Source organism: Diabrotica undecimpunctata, chromosome 3 (genome assembly GCF_040954645.1).
Source record: "Diabrotica undecimpunctata isolate CICGRU chromosome 3, icDiaUnde3, whole genome shotgun sequence".
Taxonomy (NCBI): Eukaryota; Metazoa; Arthropoda; class Insecta; order Coleoptera; family Chrysomelidae; genus Diabrotica; species Diabrotica undecimpunctata.
The window spans coordinates 15200048-15220984 of NC_092805.1; positions in this window are offsets into that span (position 1 = coordinate 15200048).

Below are 20937 nucleotides of genomic sequence, written 5' to 3' on the forward strand. Positions count from 1 at the left end.
CAGTGTTGAAAACTTGCAATATTCTCAAACTAAACTGATTTGAATATGTAGAAGAGTTTTTACAAAACACATCTAACGATCGATTGAATAAAGTTTTGGAGCTCGAGATAATTTAAATACTATGCGAATTTAAATGAAAAAACTGCAATCAATGTAGCCCTTTATTGAAGCTAAATATATCGAAAAAGGTAAGGCAAAGTCGTACTAAACAACAGTCATTAGCATCCTGTATAGCGTTACAACTGTTAGTGAATCTTTATCCTATTTACTATTGCATTCCACTTTTGGAGGTTCTGGGGCACTATTTTACCCCCATTTTCTCCAAATTCTATTTGGAGAATTTTCTATTTCCCTATTTTCTATTATATATCCTGCTCATCTTAATTTATTGGCTTTTATGTATATTACTGCATTTTCTTTTTCGAGCAGAGAATTTTTTGTTTCATCTGCATCTCCAATCATTTTTTTGTGTTGTAGGACTGTGATAAATACAGCCAAGAAGAGCATACCTAGAGGCTAACGAAAAGAATACATCCCGGGATGAAGATGAAGAAATTGCGGATCAACTTATTCTTGCCTAAACGCACCACGACAGTAAAAATGGTCTAAGATAGCAGAAAACCCGTCAATCAAAATCTTAATGTCAGAAATGTTTGCGTCAACCCCCGCGCCAATCCTTACGCTAATCCCCCACGCCAACCTCCACCCAAACTAAGTTACCATCGACGATATAAACGAACCGTCCTCTCTTCCTAGCACCAATAATGCATTCAGAAATGAAAACAGAGACTTTCTGACGGACCTCTGCAGCATAAACGAGATACGTAATAATAATACATTTTTCCCTCACAAAGAACAATACAAATACACTTTTAAAGACAGTAAAGGACAAAGATCTATGATAGACTATATTCTGTCAAATAGAGAGTTACAGCCCTCTCAAATCTTCGATGTAAGAGCACTAACATCAGCAGAAATAGAAAGCAATTATAAATTGGTATTGTAAAAAATCCGAATGAAAACACATATATATGTGATAATAAAACACCAGAATACACTACAAAGATAAAAGTCGAAAGCTTACAGAATGACTCCACAAGATACCTATTCCAAAAAAGAATAACCGAAAAAAGAAGAAACGCATATATCACAGAAAGTGATGGAGTCGAAGAAAGATGGGCAAAAATTGAAGGAAAAGCAAAAATGAAAAAGTAATAAAACAATTCCGAAAGCTAGACAAAAAGTCGAAAGAGTGTTCCTTTAACATCCCGGCCAAACTTCTGACTGCAGCCTTAATAAACTATGTTGTTTGTTTGTATCGACAGTCAGTAATATTCAGTATTTCTTTTATATATATATATATATATATATATATATATATATATATATATATATATATATGTATATATCTATTTATCGATATACATATTTATCTCTTTATCTATCTGTATAAAAATCTAATAATTCTAATATAATTCTTCACACGAGTCACATATATTTTCTCACACATTGAGATTGTTTTGGCGCCTTTAGGTAAATTTTTTCCTTGAGCTTTTGTTTAAAAAGCAAATTCCTCGAAAGAAGTAGACTCACAAAACAAACACATCATAGATTCAGATTGTTCTTAGACAATAATTTATATTTGCGTAGCCATAAGGAAACGACTTTATTTATAATGCATGATATCAGGTCGGCAAACACGCCAGCAAGGAAGGTAAATTTACTATAGAACCAGCGTAATGTTTAGTAGGTTAACTGTTTGTTTTTACGTGGATCGTAGTTGATTTTGGGTAAAATATGTTTTTATTTAAATATATTTTTGTAACGAAACTTCTCAAAAGTACGGCTCACTTGTTGCGTAATCAGAAGGTACTGTACTATTTATTTAGCGTATGGCATACATGAACAATATAATTATAAATGATTATAAAGCATTACAAACCCTATATATATATATATATATATATATATACAGGGTGTCCCGGAAAATAGTGCGTTCCTTAACGATATGTGCAGATTGCAGCATTTAAAACAAAAAAGTCATATAACATTTTTTTATGAAGTTAACCGTTTTCAAAAAAAAAAAAAAAAATTATTAATTTTAATCCATTTGATTATTGTTTGCATAAAAGGAAATACAGCCGGCAACGTTGCGTTCCTTGTTATTCTTCGTTAATTACTGTAAATCAGCTATCATGAATCATCGATCGTTAGGCATAATATGTATTGATACTGATAACAGTGATAGAGAAAAAAGCATGTATTTGTTTTTATTAAATATTTAATAATTAAAGTTTGAATACTGTTTTTGCTTACATGGAAAATTATTACAATAAATGTTCGAAATGGCCACCATTTGCACAGATACACGCGTTTAGTCGACGAATCCAATTATTCTTAATATGATAATAAGTACCTATGCAAATTATGTCTAATTATTTCAGCAGCATCAAAAATTCGTTGTCGCAATTGAGCTTCTGTTTTAATTTCATCCTGGTTGTCGTATACTAATGATTTTAGATGTCCCCAAAAATAAAAGTCCATAACATTGCACTCTGGTGTTCTGGGTGGCCACAGAAGGTGTCCATTTCTACCGATCCAACGACGAGGAAAAGTGATGTCGAGGAAATCTTTAATATGTCTCGTAAAATGTGCTGGAGCCCCGTTATTAAGAAACCACATTTAAGAGCGTATTTGTAACGGAACGTCTTCAAGAAGTATCGGTAGAACATGCTGTAAAAAATTTAAATAGGATGCTCCATTCAATCTTCTGGGAAGTTCGTACGGTCCAATCAGACGATTACCAATAATCCCAGCCCATAAATTTATACTAAATTGTTTTTGCAAATTTGCCCTACGTATAGCATACGGATTTTCATCACTTCACACGTGACAATTGTGAAAATTAAACACACCGTTTCTCGTAAAACAAGCTTCATCTGCACACAACATTTTGCACGGAAATTCGGGTTCTCTGGCGATTTTGTTTTGAAACCATCTACAAAATCTTAATCTTCGAGGTAAATCGCCTTGATGTAAATCTTGCACTCGTTGGTAATGGTAAGGATCTAACAGTTGTTCCGTAAATGTCTTGTGAAAAATGTTTTTTGAAATGTCAACCATTCTAGCCACAGATCGAGTACTTACTCTTGGATTATTACTGACTATATCCAAAATCACATCTTCTGCATTTAGTCTACGGTTACTTCGTGTTCTACCCATCGAGCAAAAAGACAAAAGAGGGAATGTAAAGGTAGTGGGGGCAAAAATATTGTTAGACAGGAAGTGCCATCTTGAGAGGCCAAATTAAACAAGGAAAGAGAGTCTTTCCTTGTTTAAGAAATCAAATTTAGTTGGGTTATGTTATTATTTGTCCCAACTGTCACATGAAATCTTATTTATATTGAAGTTTTTTAACAATTGTTTCACATTGTAGACTGTTATCGTTAATACTTAATTAAAATTTTCTCGTCTAAGATACATTTTGAAATCTATTTTATAGCTACTGTTAATAAGTGTCGGAAAATTTAAATTTGGCGCATTCGCATTTCCGGATATGTCCGCCATCAGAGGCCACTTTTTTGGTCGCCTTTTCATAACGATTAGATTCCCTCTTTTGTCTTTTTGCTCGATGGTTCTACCGCTAGTTTTTTTAGGTATCACACAACCCGTCTCTAATAACCTTTGGGCACGTTCACAAAACTTCGGGCATTAGGATGTCGTCGTTCGGGATAGCGTTCAACATAAAGTCCTATTACTTTCACAGTGGGCTTCACTGTACGTAATTAACATATTGTGATACTCGCGAATCGAAAACATGACAATACTATTTATTCTTGAGGTACGGGTAATTACAACTGTTTACAAATAATGTACCTTTTCTGTATCAAAATAAATTAAACTATCGCATTCTGTCCATACCTTTTGTACCGCAACGTTGCCGGATCTATTTGCTTTTCTGTGGACACTAATCAAATGGATTAAATTTAATATATATTTTTTTTTGAAAACGGTTGACTTTATAAAAAAATGTTATAAGACTTTTTTGTTTTAAATGCTACACTCAGCCCATACCTTTAAGGAACGCACTATTTTCCGGGACACCGTGTATATATACAGTGTGTCAATTTTAAAACTTACAATGTTCTATATTTCACGAACCAAAGCTGATATCGAAAAATGCTTGAAACAGTTTCTAAGAAAGTAAGGGGAAACTAAAATGACATAAAAGAGAATTCACCCCCATCATTCTCTTAGGCCCCACCCACCACAACCAAAAAAGTTTAAATTGCAAACTCCTTCTTGTGATACATCATTAAAAAAACATCAACAGAAAGTCATATTTTGTTATAGGAGAGAAATAATAATTTGTAAACAGAATAGAAACCCGTATTCCTCTAGAAACAAAAATAATTCATCTGTTTTATATCTTATAAAACGAATATTAATCAGAACCATGCTAGAGTTGTCATCACTAAAATAATTTGAGGTTTCTAGTCCCACAGAACACGTCATATTATTTTAAAAAATCGTTTTGTAGAGGCAACGGAATAGTAGTTTCGGTGACTTTCCCTTGATTTTTGCAGGTGAATAATTCTTTCCGAAGCGAGAAAGGAGCAAGATCAGCTTCCACCTCAGTTGGACCAATTTAACAGGCAAGGTTAAATTCTAGAAGGATCTTTTGTAGATCTTCAATCTTAGTGGAAAGTCCTTCGGAAGCAAATAAGAGTTTAACGCTTGTGTTGGTGAATCCTTCATAACATACTGAAGCAGGTTGGTCGTGTAGAAAAGCGTAATGAAAAAGAAAATGCATGGAAAGAAAGAACAATGTAAAGGGAATAAAATACTGTCGTAATAACACTTAAAAATAATAATTCAAGAGGCGTAATAATATTATAATAATATAATTGATACAATACTGACACATACACAATTCATCATCCCATCCCACACAACATAAACTGGCAGCCTATCATAGTATGTTACATAGATTAACAGAAATTCCGATGGCAAAATATAACTTTGAGACAGAATTAAATACCATTAATCAAATAGTAGTAAACAATGAATACAACGAACAAACAATTAATAAAATTTTAAATCAAAAACTACACAAGAAAGCCCTGAAATTAGTATTTCCACCACCAGAGAAAAAACCCAGTACCTTCTGCTCGATTACATATACAGGGAAAATATCAACAAAAATAGCCAAACACATAAAAAAGGAAGGAATAACACCAGCTTTCAGAACAAATAACAACAGACAAATATATTAAAAACAACAAGAGCCAAAATAAAAAGCACTTACGCATTGGTGTTTCACACACTTAAATGTGGCGACTGCCCAAAAACTTACATCGGCAAACTGGTAGAAATTTTATTAAACGAATAGCAGAACATAAAAGGGTTTTCAATAATAGAAAAACAGATTCTACATACGCACTTCACCTTCTAGATCATAATCATTCTTTTAATGACGAAGTTCAAATTCTTCAGATTCAAAATAAAGGCCTTAAGCTAACCTTGTTAGAATCTATGACAATTAACAAATTATAAAACGAGGACAAAAGGATAAAAGATATAATTCTAAGTGACCAACTTGAGACAAACAGTTCTCCCCTCTTCAACCTATTTCATTAAAGACTATAAAGTGTAAACACATGCCAAAAATAGATCACTTGAGAAAGGCAATCAGCCGAAACAGCTGTAGTGTTAAGATTTTATAATAAATTTTGTGGAAGTTTTGAAAACAAAGTTTTCAGTGTTTTATTGTTATATAACTTAAGACTAATATTTATATGTCGTTTCTTTACAAAGCCGTTTTAATTCTGATCTCTTTAAAGCCTCCCTTCTCATGCAACAATGATATACAATTATTTGCATTCCAACGAAATACCAGTGTTTAATTGAAGTGAAATCTTTCGATATCCTGTTACAATCTATATTTCTTCCGTAAATAGTATCCTTGTAGAAAAACAAATTGCTTCCAATTAGCAACCTTTATGTACAAACAGCAAAAAATTCATTAACAACAAGATCTACAAATCATAAGTTTGAATTATCATATGTAGTTTTTGTAGTCGAGGCAGAACACAACCACAGACAGTGCATATGTAATCTGTTGAAGTACACAAACACACATACACACATTATCAATATATCAACTGTTAATAAATCTCTGTCCACTAGAACAAAATGCATTAGGGAAAGTTGTTAATGTATTTAAATACTTGCATAACGTATTGCACATTTACGGCTTGGTAATTAAAATTAACTATCCCGACATGATATATATTATTTCGCCGGTTACATTTATGATGTACACAATCGTATATTTTAACCCTGAATTATTTAACGGCCAACAAATTTATAACAGTACATTACAAAGACTCGTTAAAAATGGTCAAGCTTCTTTAACAACTGTTGAACTGAGAATTTTTTTATTCATATTTACAAAATTTAACTACTTCTTTATAATGTTCATAATGTTAACCTAACTGTTGTAATTAATGTGAAAAATACCGTTATATTTATTTGCATTTGGAAGTTTGAAAACGATTTTAGGAAAATAACGATGAACAAGAAGAAGAGAGTGTAAGGCCACGAGATTCAATAAGCGACGATGACCTGAATGTGTTGGTTAACATAGAAGAGCCGTTTATAATAATAGGAGACCTGAATGCAAGATTACCAAACTGGATTGATAGAGCTACGAATAGAAATGGAATAGAGCCGGAGAACGGATACCATGGTAATAGAGCCCATCGAGCCAACCCATTTTCAAGGAGATGCTCAACCCACCCTTCTAGACATAGTAGTAGCTAAAAACCTACAACTATAGACAGATATCCGAACATTAAAAGAAGGATCAGCAGACCACAACCCCATATTACTAGAAATAGGAACATAGCAAGAAAACAGCACAATAACAAGAAAAAAAAAAAGAAAATAAAGTGGTCAAACTACAAAAGACTTGTGGGTATTGGAATCAAGGACATCCCAGTGATCAACAATCCACAAGAAATAGAAGAAAAAGTCCAAAAATATCATCCAAGAAGCTCTAAGAAACAGCACTACTGAAGAAGAGTTAGAACTGCACATGGGAAGGTTTAGAGATATAAACCAGGAAATAAAAGACATAATTACGGAAAAAAACAGAGCTAAAAGGAGATCTAGAGTAACAAGAAACCAGGAAGACAGAAACAAAGCAAACCGTCTAAAAAGAGAAGTGAAAACGGCATCGGCAGAACACAGAAGCCCAAGGTGGGACAACTACGTACAAGAAATGGATAAACAGGATCCAAATATGCAAAATATTTGAAAACTTCAAAGAATATTATGGAACGACAGAAAACCCATCCCCTCGTTAGATGGAGAAAATGACATCGTCTAAAACATTAAAGAAAAAGCCGAGGTGATGGGGAGGACTCTCTCGAGAGAGAGTGTACACTAAGTTATCACCAAGACGACGACGTAGACTTCATTGAATAAGTCGAACAATACCAAGAAATGCTCGAACAAGCAGACGAGATAATCACACCCACATCTCCACAAGAAATAACGAACTAATAAAAAATAGTTACCGAAATACCGAAATAAGCACTTGGTCTAGATGAAATTTTAAACAGAGCTCTAGAATATCTGCCAGCGAAAGCAATTTTATTTTTAACAAACATCGCAAATGCGATATTCAGATATAGGTTCTTCCCAAACCAATGGAAGGAAGCCCAAATTATTATGATTTCAAAGCCAGGAAAAACCACACGTTTACGCAAAACTACAGGCCGATAAGCCTACTTCCAGAAGTCAACAAGATTGTAGAAAGGGCCATACTAAGCAGATTCCAATCAGAAACAGACAGGTTAGGAATAGTCACAGTAGCTCAGTTTGGATTCCGAGCAGAACACTCCAGCGAACTACAAGTACACAGACTAACAGAGTATATAACAGACAGGTTAGGAATAGTCCCAGCTGCTCAGTTTGGATTCCGAGCAGAACACTCCAGCGAACTACAAGTGGTCAGACTAACAGAATACATAACAGCTGAAATCAACGACAACCATTATACAAGAGCAGCCTTTCTAGACGTAAGCAAAGCCTTCGACAGAGTCTGGCATGAAGGACTGACATACAAAATGAAAAGCTACGGATACAGCGTAGCCATGATAGGACAAGTCCTGTCAGGGCACGGAGCTCCGAAGTGCCACAGGAGCGGTCTTGTCACCTCTACTGTATACAATATACACAGCCGATGTTTCAAGAACGGCCGGAAGAATTATTTAACGGCCAGCAAATTTATAACAGTACATTACAAAGACTCGTTAAAAATGGTCAAGCTTCTTTAACAACTGTTGAACTGGGAATTTTTATTATTCATATTTACAAAATTTAACTAATTCTTCTTTATAATGTTCAGAATGGTAACCTGATTTTTGTAATTAATGTGAAAATAACGTTACATTTGTTTGCATTTGGAAGTTTGAAAACGATTTTAGGATAAGAACGATGAACAAGAAGAAGAGAGTGTAAAGCCACGAGATCCAATAAGCGACGATGACCTGAATGCGTTTCTTAATATAGAATATCCGGCCATAATAATAGACCTGAACGCAAGATTTCCAAACTGGAATGATAGAGCTACGAATAGAAATGGAAGACTACTAAACAACTATCTAGCAAACAACGACGATACCATGGTAATAGAGCTGGCCATCGAGCTAACCCATTTCCAAGGAAATGCTCAACCCACCCATCTAGACATAGTAGTAGTTAAACATCTAAGACTACAGACCAAGATCAGAATAAACGAAGGATCAGCAGATCACAATCCCATATTACTAGAAATAGAAACATAGAAATAAATCAGCACAACAACAAGAAAAAAAAAAGAAAATAAAGTGATCAAATTATAAAAGACTTGTGAGTATTGGAATCAACAATATCTCAATGATCAACAATCCACAAGAAATAGAAGAAAAGGTCCGAAAATATCATCCAAGAAGCTCTAAGAAACAGCACTACTGAAGAAGAGTTAGAAATGCACATGGGAAGGTTTAGAGATATAAGCCAGGAAATAAAAGACATAGTTAGGAAAGAAACAGAGCTAAAAAGGGAGCCAGAAGAACAAGAAACCAGGAAGACAAAAACAGAGTAAACCGTCTAAACAGAGAAGTGAAAACGGCATCGGCAGAACACAGAAGTCGAAGGTGGGACAACTACGTACAAGAATTGGATAAACGGGATCCAGATATGCAAAATATTTGGAAACTTCAAAGAACATTAAGGAACGACAGAAAATCCATCCTCCCATTACATGGAGAAAATGACATCGTCTAAAACATTAAAGAAAAAGCCGAGGTGATGGGGAGGACTCTCTCGAGAGAGAGTGTACACTAAATTGGCACCAAGACGACGACGTAGACTTCATTGAAGAAGTCTAAGAATACCAAGAAATGCCCGTACAAGCAGACGAGATAATCACACCCACATCTCCACAAGAAATAACGAACTAATAAAAAATAGTTCACCGAAATAAGCACTTGGTCTAGATGAAATTTCAAACAGAGCTCTAGAATATCTGCCAGCGAAAGCAATTTTATTTTTAACAAACATCGCAAATGCGATATTCAGATACAGGTTCTTCCCAAACCGATGGAAGGAAGCCCAAGTTATTATGATTTCAAAGCCAGGAAAAACCACACGTTTACGCAAAACTACAGGTCGATAAGCTTACTTCCAGCAGTCAACAAGATTGTAGAAATTGTCATACTAAGCAGACTCCAATCAGAAACAGACAGGTTAGGAATAGTCCCAGTAGCTCAGTTTGGATTCCGAGCAGAACACTCCAGCGAACTACAAGTAATCAGACTAACAGAGTATATAACAGACAGGTTAGGAATAGTCCCAGTAGCTCAGTTTGGATTCCGAGCAGAACACTCCAGCGAACTACAAGTACTCAGACTAACAGAGTATATAACAGACAGGTTAGGAATAGTCCCAGTAGCTCAGTTTGGATTCCGAGCAGAACACTCCAGCGAACTACAAGTACTCAGAATAACAGAATACATAACAGCTGAAATCAACGACAACCATTATACAGGAGCAGCCTTTCTAGACGTAAGCAAAGCCTTCGACAGAGTCTGGCATGAAGGACTGACATACAAAATGAAAAGCTATGAATACAGCGTAGCCATGATAGGACAAGTCCTCTCAGGACACGGAGCTCCGGAGTGCCACCGGTAACGGTCCTGTCACCTCTACTGTATACAATATACACAGCCGATGTTTCAAGAATGCCAGGAACACTTCTCAGTCTTTATGCAGATGACACAGCAATTGCGGCGAAACACAGAAACATTGATGAAGCTGTAAACAACTTACAGACAGAATTGGATAACACAGAAGAATGGAGTATCCAATAGAAAATTACCATCAACTCAGAAAAAACTCAAGCAGTCATGTTTAAAAAGAGACCAGAAACCCCGGACGAACAGCTTACATTACAAAACAATCTCGTCGAATGAATAAAAAAGCAAAATACCTAGGAGTCACAATGGATCAAGGACTAACCTTCACGCAACATGTGGACCAAACCATCCAAAAAACAACGACAGCCAGAGCAGTAATAAGAGGACTCATAGGTCGAAAAAGCAGATTAAGACTAAAAACAAAAATAAGATTAATTAACAGCATCATAATTCCAATAATAACATATGCATCTCTCGCATGGGGACACATAAGTACATCAATCAAAAAGAGGATACAAGCAGCACATAAAAACAGACTTAAAGAAGCGGTAAATATACCCCGATACCTTTCCTGTTCAGAGAAAAAGCCCGAGCAAAGTTTGCTGAGCTAGAGAACCTTCCAAGCCCGATCCTTTGAGAGATAATAAAATATGATGCGTTCCATCGATGGAAGCACAAAAGACCAAAACAGCAAATCTTGGCCAACATATAAAGTGTAGAAAATCGTAGCTCTATCAACAGAAGACAACCCAGCACATAGCACTGGCAATTTTTATAATGACTAATGATATTACTTTTTAGACATCTCTCAAAAAAATTACAAAAAACTAAAAAACAAACGGCTTCAGCCACCAAAAAAAATTACAAAACTACTAACAAAAAGGCGAAAGCCTTTCGGGATAGGATATCGTGTTGGACACGATACCCAGTTTTTGTACCCAAGACTTCCACACGACAAGTACTTTGCTGATTGTTGTGCTTCTATCGCGCATCAGAGTGTTATAGGGGGGAAAGGGATGGTCTGGAACACTGGGCGCGATGGAGTGACTCCTGAGTACAAGAGTTAATCTTCCTCGCCCCAATGAATTGTAATACCCGATTGTCATTTTTAAGGGGTATATAAGTCTCACAGGCTGGGTTAAATTAAATTGCTTGCTTGAGAGTGTAACAGAAGACAACTTACTCAACAGAAACTAGAGATAGGAGATTAATTAAGCTATGGGATAGAATCTTCTTCTTAACGTGTCCTATCAAGTCCCCTTGACGTTGGCGATTAACATGGAAACTGTCTCTGTCTTGAGCTATTCTAAAGAGTTGCTCAGCTTTCCTCATTCCTGTCCACTCCCTGATATTCTTCAACCAAGAGGCCTGCTTTCTACCAATTCCTCTGCGTCCTTCGATTTTACCCATCATAATGGGATAGAATATAAGCTCCTAATTTTGGTAATTTAACAACTATCCGAAGCAATATCCTCTACAAAAGTTACACATAAAATATCGTATTTTGGATATTTGTCAGATATCAGATTGATTGAAATCTAATAAATAATATTAGAAAACAATAAATTAAGCTAATATGATATCGTTTATTGTATTTACTAAGAAAAATGGACAAGCACTTGGTCACATAGTTCCAACATAGCAGAAATCATGAACTACAATCCTTCACTAACACGTCCTGCCTGAACCTCTCCAATCAGCTCCTTTTTAGACTTTTTCCGTTGTCCAATTGCTCTCGGCAATTTTTGTATTAAGTGATAAGAATATCAACGTTCGTTTTATGGAGTTAAGTTCTGCTTGCAAATATTTTACCTTATCATCTGTTCTCATCGTTCTGATGTTATGTAGTCCGCTGTAAATTATGTGTGTAGTAAGACAATTCTTGCCTTCACCAGATTAGATGAGACTGACTCTTTTCTATCAGTGGGATTTGGCATTACATGTTTCACCCACCTAGGTATCAATTCCTTTCGTTTTAGTATTGAAAATTAGAAATAATTGTTGTTGAAAGGATAAATAATTTTAAAACACCAAGCTGGCTCGATGGGTTGGTGAGTTTATATCACAGTATATGAGCCAATAAAACTGCTTCAGTCTTAATATCCAATGTGGCACCGGTACAGAAAAAAACTTTGTACTGAAAATACTGTTTACCATTTTCAGGAATGTTTATTGATCTTCTAGTCTAGATCCGTAATGTTCAGCTTTAACCGGGATATCTCGTGTAGGGTGCGACTCTTCACCACGCATTATCGTCTTGATTAGAGAGAGGCAATTGAAAGAGTTATAATCTTTTCATCTAGACCTGTTAGCTTATGAGCACCGGTGGTCAGTCAACCCGATACAAAGCTACTAGCTCTGTAAGTCACATATCTCCCATCATCCATTTTGATATATTTCCATCCATCTGCTTCGTGGTCGTCCTCTGCTTTTTGTGTCCTCGTCGACGCCATAGTCCATTTCTTGTATGAGCAGAGCCGTGGCTCCAGGCTGATAAAGGCTTCTTACGTTCCACGTGGAAATTTTTAAACCATTCTCCTTATTTCGTTTGCGAGTTCGTCCTAGGTTAGCTATTCCGGTTTCTTTCTTTGTAGCTCTCATAACAAAAGATTATTTATAGGGTTGGGTAGTTAACCCAAAGCCAAACCCCCTTTTCGGAGGGCCATTTCACCCGTTCTCTTTAGTTTCCGACCCAACTTTTCACCCGGGTTGGATACCGGATCTCCAGTTGGGTTGCTCGGTTTACAGGGGACACCAGAGTAAAGGTGAGAGTCGAAGTTGAGTAGAAGAGGCTAATTGGAGTAAATTGGAATCAACTCCATGTTTTCGCATTCTACACCTTTATCTCGCATACACCCATATACCCATACTATATCTATAAATACAGTAACAATTAAAATTAAACATGCAAATAAATTTTAAATAATGGACATTACTGGACATTACTATAAACTGGACATTACAGTACTCTTTTTGACAAAAATCTTTTATTAGTTTTTAGAAGTTAAGTAATTATAACTATGGTTTATTATTGTATGAGTCATTAGAGCTAATTGAATATAACAGTAACTTTTTATATCTTTAGAATGAGCGAATAAAACATATCAGAAAGTTTTTCGATATCCCGTGTTTTTACTACACAATAGCAAGCAATGAGCAAACTTGCAGATTAATTCAGAGCTGCTCCATACAATTAATGTAACAAATGTGACAAACCTAATATCAAACTTTATATTAGACTTTGTCGTAATTTCGTTGAATAAACGACTTTTAGTGATATTGTGTAATGAAATTATTTCAGCTTCAGCTGGACGCTTAATTTAAAGTTACTGCTTCGACTGAAACTTCAATGGAGTTATTGCACACTTGTTCCCTTCGGGATTTGTTTTCGTTTGTATTTTAAACGGACGTATATAGGGAATGTTAAACATATTTAATTGGGATTTATTTTAGTTGTTGCAGTTTACGAAGTCTGCAATAATATAAAATATTTTAATTGTAAATTCAAATCAAAGTACATCAATTGACTTGTTAATTATCAGTTTTAGATATTATAATTACTAAAAATATTTTTAGGTCCAGTCCACTATCGAAGGCCAACAAGATCCAATTATACCAGGCCTACGTTAGATCGGTAATGCCGTATGCTGTCCCAGTTTGGAGCTCCATTTCGGAGTACAACTGGAAGAAACTTGAAGCAACAGAGACGTCGTGTTACAGGATCATCGATGGATCAACATGGGAAGAACGGATTACAAATGCAACCATTAAAGAAAGGCTTCAATATATGTCGCGAATCTCTCTTGAATTTGTGAGGGCTGGCCATGACTCCGTAAGCGTATCTTCATCTCATTGAATGATTTGAGTGATTTTTACCTCGTCAAGTTACTCAGTAACTATCCGTACACTATCAGGCATAAATCTCCAAGAATTTTAATAAATGATAAAAGGTAGTCTTCTAGAACTTGTGTCAGTGTTCATGCACAGTCAATGTCTAACTCTTGATAATGGCTAACTCTGTGCGAGCTTCAAACGATATGACTCCCCATGTTATAACTGACCCTCCGTCAAATGAAAGTCTCTCGACCATGCATGCGTGAGCAAATCTCGCGCATTGACGTCATCATACTCTTACACATTTGTCTGAGCCCTTAAGATAGAATCTCGATTAATCGGAAAACAATACAAGACTTTAACCTCGTATTGTCCAATCCAAGTATTCTAGTGCAAAATTCAATCTGGGCATTCAGTGTTCACATGAAAGCGGCGGTCCAGTTACTCTAGTTTGAGAAGAAACACCAGCAGCATGAAGTAGCCTGCTAACTATCCATTCACTTATGCTCGCATTTCTCACTTCTTGCACATAATTTTGAAGAGAATCTGCCGTGACCGTTCGGTTTCTCAAAGCACTAGAAGCGACAAAGCGGTCATCTCTAGCTGCTGTAATTGTGTGCTGCTGTATGTAATCGTCATGAACACATGGTTTCAGCTCCCACCTCGTAAGTTATATATTTGGAAATCACCAGGAGACCGTCCAAATCGAATAATTAGAAACCAAATTGACTACGTTTTAATAAACAGAAGATTTCGTAACGCTATCAAAAGAATCGCAGCATATCCAGGTGCTGATATTGCATCCGATCATAATCCGCTAATAGCAGATGTGAGGTTAAAACTAGCAAAAATTAAGAGAACAAATACAAACACCAGCACGCCTATAAATACAAGAGAACTCATGAGAGACGAAAATCTGAAGAAGAGTTATGCAAATCAAATTAATGAAAGAATGCGAATAATAGAACAAAATGATGATATCGAAGAGATGGTCAATGATATTAAAGGAACGATTCTGGCAGTAACCAGGGAAGTTAAAACACAGATCAGGAAGAGAAAGCATAACGAATGGATGACGGACAAAATTATGGATCTAATGGAAAAGCGAAGGCAACATAAACAACAACGTAATCAAGACAAATACAAACAGATACACAAAGAAATTCGCCAGAAAATTAAGAAAGCAAAAGAACGTTGGATGGTGGAAAGGTTCAACGACATAGAACAATTGCAGGAAAAAGGAGATAGTTTTGGACTACATAAGAAGATCAAAGAAATATCTAATATACACAAAAGCCACCACAGAACAAGAATACGCAACGACAGAAACGAATACATAGAGTCAGAAGAGGAGATAGCAATGGCGTGGAAAGAATACGCAGAAAGACTTTTTAATGACGAAAGACCAACACAACCAACGCGCAAACTTCCTTCCGAAAACTTATCAGGGCCATCAATAATGCGAAGTGAAATAGAATATGCAGTTAGAACCACAAAGATGCATAAAGCAACAGGTCCAGATGAAATTAATATAAAAGCAATAAAACTACTAGACGAGGAGAATGTCGAAATCTTGGTAAAGCTGTTCAATAGAATTTATGATACTGGTTACATTCCGCGAGAATGGCTGCAGTCATCCTTTGTGATGATCCCAAAAACAGCTAATGCCACAAAATGCAATGAACACCGCTTAATCAGTTTAATGAGTCACTTGCTGAAACTCTTCCTTAGGATATTACACTCAAGAATGTACAAGATACTAGAAGAACTTAGCGGGTCAACACAATTCGGTTTTAAGGAAGGACTAGGAACAAGAGAGGCAATTTTATGTTTGAACACTTTAATACAAAACTGTTTAGATCAACGAAAAGATGTCTACCTCACCTTCATCGACTACGAGAAGGCATTTGACAATGTTAAACATGATATCATGATGGAACTACTACATAGGGCCAACATTGACCAGAAGGAGATCAGAATTATTCAGAATCTATACTGGAACCAAATGGCAAAGGTGAGGATTGATCAAGACCCATATACGGATGAATTTGAAATCCGGAAAGGTATCCGCCAAGGCTGCATACTCTCTCCGATGCTTTTTAATTTATATGTTGAAAATATATTTGCGGAAGCATTAGAAGACACGGAATTAGGCATTAAGGTAAACGGCATACCAATTAGCAACCTACGCTATGCGGACGACACAGTAATTATAACTGATAAATTGGAAGATCAGCAGTTATTACTTGATAGGTTGAATAGCATAGGTAAAAAATATGGCCTCAAAATCAACATTTTGAAAACGAAATATATGGTCATTAGCAGAAACCCTCCAGAAAACCCGATAATATGCATAGGTGACGATCGCATAAAACGCGTGAAAACTTTTACCTTGGCACCACAATCAATGACCAATCGGATCCACAACAAGAGATAAAAACCCGAATACAAATGGCAAGACAAGCTTTTGTGAAATTCAGACCGCTTCTATGTAATCAAAACCTACATTTCGAAATACGCTACAGAATGGTCAAGTGCTACATATGGTCCATCTTGCTTTATGGCATGGAAACGTGGACTTTGAAAAAAACATCTATCAACAAACTTGAAGCATTTGAAATGTGGTCATTAAGAAGAATGATGCGCATACCTTGGGTGGATAGAGTTCGAAACGATGACGTCCTTAAGAGAGCCGGCGTGGAAAGAGAACTCTTTAAATTAATTAAAAAACGCAAGATTGGTTACCTTGGGCACATATTAAGAGGAGCAAAATATGAAATACCACAGTTAATCCTACAAGGGAAGATCGAAGGTAGGAGAGGAGCCGGCCGCAAACAATTATCCTGGTTAAGAAATATTAACGAATGGACAGGAATACACAATACAGGCGAGCTGTGTCACGCCGCCAAGAACAGAATTCTAGTAATGAGATAGTCGCCTACGCACTTTGGTGTATGGCATGTTAAGAAGAAGAGTATGTAATTGTATATCGTCACCACTTAAAAGGCTTACACCAACGTTTCTAGCAGTTTCGCGTTGGCTATGAACATCATCTAACGGCGCCACAATTCTTGCCGCCACAGCATAACTTCTGTTTATTACAATACAATGACAATGACAACACTACAAAAACAATTTCCAATTGCCGCTTAAACCACAAACAAAAACTATACTGATAATGATTTTCTGGAATTAAGGTAAGGGTAAGGAGCCCTTTTTATGTCCAACAGTTATCGAAACAGCAACAACAAAATTTTTTTCAAGCAATCCCTTGGATATCTCAAAGTCTTACTAAGTTCTTTCTAAAATTTTTATACTCCATTCAAATGCAAAGCAATAATTTATTTTTAATTTAAACTTACTTTAGACTTCTTTTCAAACCATCGTAAATATCAATGTAGTTTTTTTATTCCAATCTGTACATCATTGATTTACCAATTGTTGATAGCCTCTCTAATTTTATTCGTTACACCCTCTTTTGCGAGTAAAAAATTTAACCCAGCCCATAAGAAATTCATCTGCAATATATCTTACAGCACTTACTTTACGAAACTAATGACTAAGGCATAGTTTTTTTCTAACTCTTGGTACTGTTGTTAGCGAATTTTCAACTAACACATCCTGGTGACAAAAGCCATTGTCTTTAAAGTTTATCTTTGCTGCTTTTCCTCTTTGTCTGTTAGAACAATGGAGAGACGTTCTTAATTGCATATTATACATTAAATATGCCACAATGACAAAAAAGCAGGGGTAAAAAGAGACTCGACAAAGGACAGTCATTTAATCATGGTGGATAATTTCGGCATTAACTCTCAAACTTGTGCAGTTTGGAGAAAATTATATAACGATTTTTTAACTTTTTATTAAAATTGAATAACAAAATTTATTAGATGTTAAAAGGTAAAATAATTACTAAACATGGTTTAAATTATAGAAACATTATGTATCAAGATTTACTTATAAATGTATTATTTATCTATGGTGTTAAATCCGTTTTTGGATACATGACTGATCATATTTTCCATTGATCTCTAACCAATATTATTAATTTATTTTATATTCTCTGAGGTTTTCTATTTATCTCATTTAGTTCAGGAAATATTATTTCAAAGCGAATTAATTTCTAAGTATATTATAATTAACGTTGAAATAAAAGTGAGTGTACGCCACTTGATTTTCATACGTCTTTCTCCACTTCTCTGCCTTCAAACGGTGAAATCACTCTTCCAAATAGTGGAATTATAGGTATATAAGGAGTAACCGATAATAATTATGTGAACATGTACTAAATGTTTTTTATTAAAAATTTTGCTTTGTTTTTTATTAAACCATCGTAAAAAGGAAAAAGCATATTAGCCCAGTCTGGTTATACAAAAATCATCGATTTCACGGCAAAATGTTTCGCAGATATCTGAAGCTTTTAAGACATAGGTGGGGGTTACTAGATGACGAATAGATAAAAAGATACTCCTATTTTTACCTTGCGTTGATTTTAAGCAATAATTTATGGTCAGAATTTGATTTTTTATCTATAAGTTTTTTCCCTTATAATTTAAATAAACAATATTTATACCATTTTTTTATATCAATATCTTTATTTTCCCGTTTTTTCAATTAAAATTGATAAATAATTTACGGAGATATTTGCAAAAAAGCAGTTTTTTGCACTAATTTATAAATTTAATTAATTTTTTTATTAACAAAATAAAATATTATTAATACATTTCATCATTGAGGAATTACCGTCCTTTACATTTGTGCGAAATTTGCCTCCGATCGGTCAAATAGTTTAAAAGTTATTTAATTTGTTTATCCCTGGGACTAATTATTTAAACTATTGAACTTGCGCTATCAATGATGCTAGACACATTTAACAAATTTCATAGGATTCTTTAAGACTTATACTATCTCAGAAGTTAAATGAATATTGAGTTTTCATCGAAATTATTTACAAAATAAACGTTTGAAAAAGGGGTATGTTTTTTACTTATAAACAATTGTAATAACTTCTATATTTTTCAAGTTACAGACTTGTACGTACAACCATTAGATAGCTGGTAAAAAAACTCACATTTAACAAAAAAAACAAACCTTTTATGAACAATAGAAACGAAGTTAGCGACAATTTTTTTGTTAATTATATCTCCATTGTTTATAAATTTGCACAAATTTTGAATGAAAATCTAAACTTCATATTGAATTTTATAGCTATAAAATTCATCCAACCTTTCGAAACGAAGTTACTTTCGAAAGATCGACATAGGAAAGTGGAGGGGAAACTGTTTTAGCTCCTCGCTGCAAAATTTAATATTATGGTTACGGATTTATCATTCAAAAGCTTCAACAGTTCTGTAGGAATTTCATGAGGTCCATTTGCTTTTCCATTTTTAGCGTTTCTTATTGCGTATTCTACTTCTTCTTTCAATATGTCTGGCCCAGTTGCATTGATTATCTGAGTTAAGTTGTTTCTATCGTCTTCAAATAATTCATTCAGGTATTCTGTCCATCTTTTTATTTTATTCTCTAGATCTACAATAAGATTTCCATCTTTGTCTTTAAGTTTACCTATTTGGCATTTCTTTCTGTTATCTCTTTTACTTTTTTGTGCATATTGAACGCATCGTACTTTTTCTCATAGGTTTCCATTTCTTCACATTGTTCTTTAATCCACTCCTCTTTGGCTTCTTTTATTCTCTTTTTTATGTGTTTATTTATTTCTTTGTATTTGTCTGGGTAATTCTTCATCTTTCTTCTTTGTTCCATCAAGTCTAGTATATCTTGTGTCATCCACCCCTTATTCTTTGTTGTTGTTTTTGTTTCTTTCCTGCTGTTTGTATAGCTGTATTTATGTAGGTACTTTAATTTTTGGTTAACGTTGTTTGTATCGTTAATTTGTTGCTGCACTGAACGGAGGTTTTCATTTATTTCTTTTCCTGTTTCTTGTCGTATATTTTTGTTTCTAAGTTTATTTAAATCTAGTGACTTTCTGTGTGGTCTTCTAATCTTTTTTGGTCTCGCCTCTATCACAGTAACTACCGGGTTATGATCTGAGCCTATATCAGCTCCTGAGTACGTCTTAGTACATTTCACAGCATTATGATACCTCCTTGCTATCATAATGTACTCTATTTGATTTCTTACTATTTTTTCTTTGGTATGTTGTGGAGATGTCCATGTATATAACCGTCGAGGAGGTAATTTGAAAAAGGTATTTGTTATTACGAAGTCTTCACTTTGGCAAAATTGAATCAATCGATCCCCTCTGTCATTTCTGTTTCCAAGCCCTTATTTTCCTACTTGTTCTCCTACCTTACCTTGACCCACCTTGGCATTAAGATCGCCCATTAATATGTTAATGTATGGAAAGACTGACTAAATAAGTGAAGACAAACAACCTGCAACAAAAAGGTTAAGACCTGACAGTGAAGTCGAATAAATGGACCAAATTTTAACTTTTAAACCAATGTATGTAAAGAAAATAAAAAAAGTAAAGTTCAATAAACATTGCAAAATTTAATAAGGCAAGTGATGAAAAAATCGACTTATTTTATCAAAGCAGTAAGGCAGATTAGATTAATATTGTATATCATATTTGTATGAAAAATAGAATAAAAATCAATATTGTTAATTATAAAAATACAAACAATTATAATTAATATAAGGAATATAATAATATAATGTGTAAAAGATTACCTGAAATTTAATTTATAAAATATATAAGTATTATTCCATCATTGATATAAAATGAAAAAACATATGTTGATTTTCCGGGATTTTCCGAGATTTATGGGGGGTGAAAATTATGTCATCATTATTAATACTGCGACAGACTATTCGAGCAAATTAAAAAAAAGTA